Raw genomic sequence first — 9,328 nt, forward strand, 5'->3', positions numbered from 1 at the left:
TGGAAATGGACAAGAAATCAGAAATTGTAATATGTTTAACCCTTTTTCACCTTTTAGCATGTAAGTGTATGCCAAATGGATGACGGGCTGACATGGCAGCTGATATGCCATACCCTTCCTTTTCAATTTAAAAAATTAAAATTTTGGGAGAAAAGAGGGGAGGCGAACTCAAACCTGTAACCCTCCTCTCCAAAACCAAGCTTTTAACCAGTTGGACTATAGTACTTTCATGTACTTCTTCATTCACATTTATATATAATGTATTATAAAAATTATATGATCAATGAGCTCGATGCTACATTTTAAAAAATTGTATAATATTTTCTTTACAACACGATTTAAAAAAATATAATAATACAAGAATTGAAATAACTGACACATAGAAATAACTAAGAACGGTTGTGACTCTCAATTGTGTTCGTAGTTATGTGTTACATTGTATGCATGAAATCACAATTTATTATATAGTGGGCCAATCGCTACCTCTAGAGTCTTTCGAATAATAATAATAATAATAATAATAATAATAATAATAATAATAATAATAATAATAATAATAATTATTATTATTATTATTATTATTATTATTATTATTATTATTATTATTTATTAACAAGAAAAAAAAAGATAAAAAAAGAAAGAAACCAAAAAACAAAAGACAATAAAAGATAAATAATCGAATCGGAGAAATCGAACTACCAATTTGATATACATATAGAATAACCTCATAAGAAAGATGAACTAAAATAAAAGAAAAATGCAAATATGGTCCCATATTGTTGTCAATTTTTTGTTTTCGGTAGATAAAAGTTTCGACTTGCACCAATGGTGCAAAATCGAATTACTTTTGTGGTTTTGGACCTTGCTATACATGACGTATTTTTTTTAAAATTCTCTTTTTTGAGTTTGGTCTACACCAAACTTGAAATGATTAATATGTCTTTTAAATAATTATATTTTTTTTAGTATTTTTAATTTAATTTAGTGTTTTGTTATTGAATATACTATTCATGAGCATGAGTCGGTTTGGATCGGTTTTTAGCTAAAACCAAATCTAAACCATAGAAAGTCAGTTTTTGGTTTTAAAATCCATTTGGGCTTGGTTTCTGCATGAGTGAGTTTTTTGGTTTTCCAGTTTAGTTTTATGGGTTTTCAGTTTGAAACCGCAGGTTTGTAGTTTCATGATTTTTTGGTTTTTTCGGCTTTTCATGGTCAAACCCAATGAAAATATGTTGCTATAAATGGTATCGCATCCAATTTAGATATTATAAAATAACTATGCAAAGAGAAGAGTATAAATTCTACAACATAAGAAAAGAGATAAAACCCAAATTTGACTCTTAAAATATGTATAACACACACACACACACACACACATATATATATATATATATATATATATATATATATATATATATATATAATATTTAAAATATAATAAATATTAATTAATATATATGGTGGGTCGGATTTTAAATCCATGATTCGGGTTGTGTGTTACTAGGTTAGTTTATACTAGAAAATCAAACCAAACTGATAATTTTGGTTTTTATAAAATTCAAACTAACTCGGTCGGTTTTTTGTTGGGATTTTGGTTTTTTCGATTATTTGGTTTCCATTTCGGTTTTTGCTCATCCTTAAAATCCACCCCACCCCACCCCCACCCACTCTCTTTTTTCTTTCTTTCTCTCTCCCTCTTTCTGTCTCTCTAACCTTGACACTTATAAATCTAATTGTTATTCTTCATTATTTATTTGACCTCCTACCTATGTTATTTTTTTCTAGACTGATCCCTAGTAATATATGACTTAGTTCCATTCTATCAATATCCAACTCCTAAAAGCTCAAATCCTGAATTGATGTATAAGGTAAGTTTATTAGTTATCCCTTTGTTATAGACATCCTGTTGAACATGCGACTTGGATTACAATAAATCTCATTTGGTGTTCATGTTTGGGTAACATCGTTAGATGTCTAACTCTTAGCATAAAAGAGGAACAAATCTTATCTTTACTATATAAGCCTCTTGTATAGTTCACATCATGCTTGAAAATTGCTTTTATAACCGCCCGGTGAAGGGTCAACATTTAACCATATCAAAGCACAACACTCCTTACACTTAAGTCCCATTATGCATCTTAGGTTTTAAGGACACAAAGATAGTACTTTTTAATAAAGTATTACGCATTAAAGTGATCTATAAGGTGACCTTGATGTGGGTGTGTTTAGTACTACTTCTCTGACAAGTAAGTACCTATGAATCTTGGTTACAACCACTTGTCAACTTTCATCTGGTGAGAGTCAACCAATACAATTCATATTAGTCTTACTTCATAATTGCTCCACAATTGTAACCCACTATGAACGTTTAGAATAATAAGATTATTTATAGATTAAACATGTTAAGATAGAATACAACAAGTATTTATGTGATGATCATATCCCAATATATCAAAACAATATGATAGTTGTTGTTTTAATGTTCTAATATCCAAATACTAAGTTCAAATCAAAATCACATTTTTCGAATAATAATGACCTTTAGCTAAAGTGTGACCATTCATACTTAGCTTAGAAGAATAACATTATTAACAGATCTGACTAAATTTAATTTGCGTGAATTCTGCAAATACTATCATCTCCACATTTGAATTTAATCTAAGTATAGTTAAATATCTTGGAAAATGTGATTGATCCTTTGATGTGACATAGAGTTTCTTAGCTTGATTAAGTACACTCTATAAGTCACAAAGGATTTCTAGGTTATCCCCTGTAACAGTTCAGGTGAGCAATTGTCAAGTTTAAAATTTCAAAGGATTTAACCCTACTCACAACATGAGGAAGGTATGTCACATCGTGAGGAGTTTAATAAGTACGCGCATCGTTTTTGGTATCACAACATGAGTACATATTGGCTCAAGAAATGAGGAAAACCTCGGAGGAAACCCTAATTTTGGGGGTATTATTTATGTATTTAAAGGACGTGAGGGCTATGGTTAGCCCACCCTCAGCCTCCATCACCTCTTTGCACCCCCTTGAAACCCTAGCATCCATATTTGATCTTGAAGCTTATTTATGGTGATATTAGCAAAGGAAAAGAAAAGGAAGAGCATTTAGTCCATTGTTTATGCATTCAAGTCTCACCATCAAGCATTTGTAAACCTTATGGACCTTTTGTGAGTTTCAAGTTCATTTCTTTATTAGTTTATAAGCCTAGATCTAGATTTTCATGCTTTATCCTTCATGTGCAAGACGATGTAGAGGTTGGAATCCATAAAGTTTCCAACTTTATGGATCTCCAGTGTCCCTTGAGTAATATAGATGCTAGATCTAGTAGATGATCGAGTTTTATGGTTCATGCATGAGATTTGATGTCATTTTCCCTTTTTGTACCCTAGCTAGTGTTTGGGACATGCAATGGACATGCATGTCTAGAAAGCCATGATTGTTATGATGTTCTGGAGTGAATAAGACACTATGGGGTATTTGGTTGCTTAGGCAAAAAGAGATTAAGAGTTTTATTAATAGGAATTAGGTCATGCCTTAGGCCAACCAATTTAGGCCTAAATAGCAAGGAGTTGGGCAAGGCCGACTAGGGGCGCCGAGCGAGGCTAGCAGGCGCGCACCAGGAAAGGATGGCGGGCACGCACCAGGAAAGGCTGGCAAGGGAGAGAAAAGAGAAGGCCAGGCAAGGATGGCAAGGGAGAGCCAGGAAGGACCGGCAGGGGAGTGCCAAACAAGGATGACAAGGGAGTGCCAGGAACGGCTAGCAGGAAAGCGCCAAGCAAGGATGGCAAGGGAGAACCAGATAGGGCTGGCAGGAGAGTGTCGGGAAAGGCTGGCATGGGAACTTTATGTAAGGATGGAAAAGGAATGCTAGGCAGAACTGTCAGGAGAGTGTCATGCAAGGTTGACAAGGGAATGCCAGGTAGGGCTGGTGCGCTAGAGCTGTCTGGGCCATTCTAATGGACATACTATCATCGTAGATTTTTCAATATATACATACATTAGGGAGGTTCATGTTCTTCAAGTTTGGTTTATGCATTCCTAGTAATTGAAGGAGGCTACTAGAACAAAAACGCACATCAGAAAACTCGAAGGGGAACTCACTCGCTCCTTTTTTTTTTTTTAATTTTGTTGTATCTCTCAAAGCAGACATGGTGCAAATCATATTCAAGATGGGAAGACATTTAATTTGACTTTTGTTTTTTGAGCACCACATGGATCAAAATGTTTATGCATCCTCTTCTCCAAGAATCATGGTCCAATGTATTCCAAAACCCAAAAACGTTAGTAAAAACACATGTATTGACATTTATAATGAAGGGCCTTCCATTTGTTTCTTGTTAGTGACAGTGTAAGACTACATCCCACCCAATGCAATGTTCCTTTCTTTCTTAATTGAAAACTCTTACGTAACCTCTTTCTTTCCCTTATCTTAGTTTTTTTTCTAATTAATTATTTCTATAAATTAGTAAGTCTTCACCAGTATTCTCAAATAAAAAACATAATCTTAGTTTTTCATTTAAGTTTCATATTTTAATTGGTAATTTAATTTGAAAGTATTTTCGTATATTTATAATTGGGATAATGACTTCAAAGGGTAATATATTTTTCAATTTGTACACATTTGGTCACTGAATTTTTTTTTCGCCCATATTACCCTCTTCAACTTGTTAAATTGTACACATTCAGTAATTATGACTGGTTACTGCAGGTTAGCTAGTAAAAATGACTTTAATAGGGTAATATATTTCACACTTTGTACACATTAAGTCCTTAATATTTTTGTACACATTTAGTTCTTAATAATTTTTTTGCTGCAAAATAATTCATTTTTGTTGTTGTACTTATTTAGTACTTATGAATGATTTCTTTAGATCATTCTCACGACATCTTACGTGGGACAATCATTAATGAGGTGTTTGGTGCTTTTGATGCTTATGTCCGTCGCATTCTCGACTACTTGGTTGCTTAGGTTATGTATTTTGAACGTGATAACGTCTGCATAAGATCTCCTATTTCAACAATATTTACATCCATGTGTTCGTATTTTAGTCTAATGCAACTCTCGCTTAGATTACTCCCATTAAAAAGTAATATATTTTTACTTGCGATCTTTATATCCATACTTTTTTTGTGAATTCATGTATGGATGTTTTTTTTTTTATAAAATTGTAAGTAAAAATATATTACATTTTAACAGTAGTAATTTTAACGAAAGTTGTAGTAGACTCAAGAAACTAACACGTAGATATAAAGATTGTTAAAATCTAATATCGTAACACAAGACATAAGCCAAACAACAAGACCTACGCAACCAAGCCGTCCAGATTGCGATGGACATTATTGGATTAGGTGTTTAAGCCCATAAACCAAAACTGTAACACGAAGCTTCAACATCTCTGGACCGCCTCCCCGGGCCTACAACTTGTCTGGACCGCTCACAGAACGTTCAGCATGTCTGGACCGCCTGACCGGGCCTATAGCCTGTCTGGACCGTTCTCTGGGCCTTCGGCTTGACTGTTCCACCTCGCAGGCCTTCAATCTATCCGGACCACCCTAGGTCTGTTAGCCTTCAGCACTAAGTAGGATCGCCTCAACCCAACCACACACACATGTCGATATATATACATAACTCATAAGCACATAATCAAACAATAGGCAAGCATAGATCATACAAATCACTAAGTATAGCAACATCCTATCTACCAGGATACCGATCTAACAAATCATAACAACATGGCAACATCCTATCTACCAGGATACCGATCTAACAAATCAGAACAATACAATAGCATGCATAACAGGATGTCAATCCAATGGGCCGACATTGGTGCCTTTGACCCGCAAGTACAATGAGAACAACTCACCTCGAATGCATAAGCTCCTCGAAAGAAATCCCTAGCTGTTGCCCTACCAGTTTCCCGAGCTATCAATACCCATCAACACACCCAATTAGCAATTGGGTTCCATGCCATAGTCTATAATCCATACTTGGGGTAAAATGACCATTTTACCCTTGACCCAACATGCACCAAAACTGAGGCCCAAAACCAAAAGATCCAAAAAGGTCCACTAATGGCCCAATATTCCAAATTGGGCCCAACCCCATATGGGCCTTATCCTAAGCCCATAATTTTACTTATTACAATTCATATTACTTCAAGCACCCCTTGGGACAAACATGGTCAAAGACATAAATCGAAAGTCAAAGTCAACGGTCCAAGTTGACCCAACTCGTTGAGTTTCTCCATCAATCTGCACAGATCAGGAAAAACCAAGTTAACTCATCGAGTTGACCAACCAACTCGCCGAGTTCCCCTATTAGACTAAAAATGTCGGGGCAAACCAAGCCAACTCATCGAGTTTATCCAACAAACTTGCCGAGTTCGCCAGAAACCCATCTCTTAATACATTAAAACTTAATCTATTGGGACATGACTCCAAAACATAGATCTGACTTCCTTGAGCTGGAAAACCACATAAAGTTGCCAACTTTACATTCATCCATGTCTAAATGAAGCTCTCAAGCTTGGAATGGACTTAATAATTGACTTAATGCATGCATGACACCAAAATCCTCACAAAATTTGCACCTTTAAGCTCAAGGGTACCAAAACCAACCCAAATCTGGAAGAACAACCCTTAAAATGACTTTACTCCATCACCATCCCCAAAAAGAGGCCAAAACACAACAAAACCCAAAATAAGGAGATCTAATCAAATATTAAGCAAGGTTAGGACTTGAAACCTGAAACGTGTTGGAAATGGAGCAAAGAACCCAGACCTGAGAGCTCCTACTCGATCCTGCACTTTACATCAAGCCTTTCTCCCTTCAATGTTCTTCAAACATACCAAAGCACACGCACAATGAGCTCACAACACTCTAGGAGGCTCTAAGGCTTCGAGGTTAGGGTTAGGGCCTATGGAGGCTGGAAATGAGGCCAACACCTGATAGGTTTTGAGCATTCTAACACTCCTAAGTGTACATGCAACCCTAAATACCTTGGATCTATGTTTTCTATATTATACATGCAAATATGAATATCCAAGGTATTACCCTATCTAGCATACAATCATTGATACTTGGGTAATCAAATGGATAGAATACATACCTCTTTGATGTACAATGTCTTCATGAAGCTTGAGTACCTAGTGCCCCAAGTGTGACACCTCAAATGGTTCACACAACATCATATGGACTTGGAAAGATTTGAGAGAATTCCACACTTCATGAAAATCGGCTAGCCCTTTCACTCTCACACTTAGTGGCCGATTTTCCCAATGATATGATCTTTATATAGTGTCACAATTAGGGTAAACCCTAATTGTCATGGCTTTCCATTTCCTTGGATCCATGGGTTCAAATACACCATCGAGCATCCATGGAGCATCCTATGGGTTTTAGCCCAACTTGATAATCCATGGAGCATTAGCCCACTATACAAGTATGGATGATTTACACAATCAACCCATATATTTAATTAGTCTCCTTTTGATCACTTAATTAATTCCAAATTAATTCTTGTTCAATACTAATTAAATAACCTTATTAATATATTAGAACTTATAATATATTAACCAACCTTAAGTGTTATTTGTCTCATTTTAGTCTATCCAAGTGCATGATGACATGCAACCCAAATGGACCATGCCGGGTCGGGTCAAGTCTCACCAATTATAGTTATGGACATAGACATTAATCCAACAGTCTCCCACTTGGATAAGTCTAAAACTATTATTGCGTATGACTTCAAGAACCGACTGGCAATCGTAACTCTCAAAAGCTTCTGTCAAACTCTGACCTTGTCGAAGAACTCTGACCTTTGTCAATGACTTTTCCATTAGATAAGGGATCATATATTCCTCCATTCTAGATATCATATGGACTGAGACATGGATTATAAATCATTCTCTCTATCCATTTGTTGTTTCTTGATTTCTGATTCATGATGACTGACTGGTTGAACAAATCAAATCAGTCCTCGCTTGGCCAAACACTCACATGTATCATCATTAAATCATCGAGTGGCCCACAAATATCGCTTTTATCCCGAAGGTAAAAGGAATGGATAAACTTTGACTCATATGGCTTTTTCTACTACTTGTTGTATCATACACAAAGGCACGTTTTATAACATCGAGTTACCGAATGCGTTTTTGTGCAATTAATGTACAACCAACTCATAGTAACAACTCATATGTCTAGGTTTGAAGAATATAAGATATTATCGTCTCATGATCACTCGTGATAAAATCCATGAAGTGATTCCAATGAGTGTGGGTTGAATCTAATACTAAGAACTTATGGGCACTCATGAGTGTTGTAGCACAAATTTGTCCACCAACTTGGACCTCTACAAGCCAACCCATGACAGTCTTGATTCATACCTACTTCCAACATATGACTGACTGTGGATGGTTTGAATAACTTAGTCATTTCGGAAGATTAACCTAGTTTATTCTAGAAGTCACAACATGGAAAATGAAACACAAGAATAATTGAATCTAATATGGTATCAAAAACCTATGAACATAAATAAAACACCTTTTATTTATCACCATATGATTACACATTATTCATTGCATACTGTTTCAGCTATCAACTTTATTCTTGAATTAAAACAATAGTTGTCCCATGCTCCGAGCATGTACACTACGGTTTTCTAAACAATAGCTTTGCCATACACCAAGTATGCACTCTATGTTTGTCTATGATCCTTGCTTTGTGAAATAAACCAATTGACCAAACTTTCAATGATTCTAATTTCACACTCCCGAATTCTTATGGCAAATGCATGAATTCCAAATTCATGCCATTTTACCAAAATCTGTTAGATTCTAAACTTATATGCAATGATTCTCTTGTAATGATTATACACAAAGTCACAAAGACTTGACAACAAACATTACAAAGCATTCCAAAGGAGATCAACTCCTTGGAAACATCCTTCTTGCATTAAGTTTCCTAATCTTACACAGATTTATTGAGCAACTTCCACTAATGGGATCATTTCCACATTCCCCTTTTGACTATCACTTCTTCTGAACAAGAGTTGCCTCTTTTCAGAATATGTCAACATGGTCCTTCCAACAATTAACACTATACTTCCAACTGTCCCTGAGCAACCAATCTTTGGTAAACTTTAGATTGTCCTTGACAATTGCTTAATCGTTTTAGTCATATCCAGTTCTAATCCTTTTCCCTTCTTAATGCCCCATGCATTTGGAAAATTTTAGAAAGGATGAATATAGCACATGTAATCGATCCTATATCCGAAGCATATGGGACACGATTCATGATGTCTCACATAAAGACTAAACA

This window comes from Lactuca sativa, chromosome 1 (genome assembly GCF_002870075.4).
Source record: "Lactuca sativa cultivar Salinas chromosome 1, Lsat_Salinas_v11, whole genome shotgun sequence".
Lineage (NCBI taxonomy): Eukaryota > Viridiplantae > Streptophyta > Magnoliopsida > Asterales > Asteraceae > Lactuca > Lactuca sativa.